Genomic DNA, 875 nt, shown 5'->3' on the forward strand with positions numbered 1-875 from the left:
AGGAGGGTGGCTCCGTGCGGCGGTGCTGTCCTGGAAGCCCATCTTGCTGTGTTCGGGCATCCCTGGAGCTCCCGTTGGCATTGGCCCATCCTCTCACCTTCCACACTGTCAGCTCTTGGGAAACCAAGCTGGGGGAGCTGTCTGGAAAGGGTGCCCCAGTGCCCCGTCCCATCCCGTCCCATCCCATCCCATCCCATCCCATCCCGTCCTGTTCCATCCCATCCCATTCTCACCCACTCCTGCTGCCGGGGGTTTTGCCCTGGGAGCAGCTTGGCTGGTGGCCCCTCTCCATCCTCCCTCTCTGCAAACTCCGGGCTTGCCCAGGGTGTCTCCGAGGCTTTGTGCTGGGGGAGAAGCGGGGGCTGGAGCCTGCGCCGGGGGCCTTGGGGCCGGGCGGTTGCCTGGACCAGTGTGTTGGGGGATCCCCACTCGTGCGGGGCAGGAGAGGACTGAGCTGCCCGGTTCTTCAAGGCAGATGGTGGGCAGGAGCAGGCAGGACACTGGGGGGTCTCACTGGGCTTATACTGGCCCGTTTGTCCATTGTCCGTGGTGGCATCTGTGTGTCTTGCGTGGGATGCAGGGAACTGGGCAGGGCGCTGTCGTGGTGGCCAGGCTGCCCTGTGTGAGCCTGGGAAGCTTCACGGGCTTTGCACCCCCAAAACACGTGGGTGCCCACTCTCCTCTGTACCGGGGGGGACGGGGGGAGGTGCTGCCCTGTCCCAGCCCTCCAGCGACATCGCAGCTCGGGGAGGAGCATCCTTTAGGATGTGCGTGCGCCGTGCGGGTCCCTGCTCCCTGCCCGGGTGAGCTGAGCTCCCGTGGGTGTGAGGTGTCTAAGGGGTGGCCGTGGCCAGCGCTGGGGCGAGCTGGGCTGG

At 66.4% G+C, this 875-nt stretch overlaps 1 protein-coding gene across 1 annotated transcript in view; it reads left to right on the forward strand.

Moving 5' to 3' along the window:
- The window catches only part of ADGRB2 (adhesion G protein-coupled receptor B2), a 36,796-nt gene that overhangs the window by 21,638 nt on the left and 14,283 nt on the right, over window positions 1-875 (forward strand).

This window comes from Calidris pugnax, unplaced genomic scaffold (genome assembly GCF_001431845.1).
Source record: "Calidris pugnax isolate Ruff unplaced genomic scaffold, ASM143184v1 scaffold113, whole genome shotgun sequence".
In the NCBI taxonomy this organism is placed as follows: domain Eukaryota; kingdom Metazoa; phylum Chordata; class Aves; order Charadriiformes; family Scolopacidae; genus Calidris; species Calidris pugnax.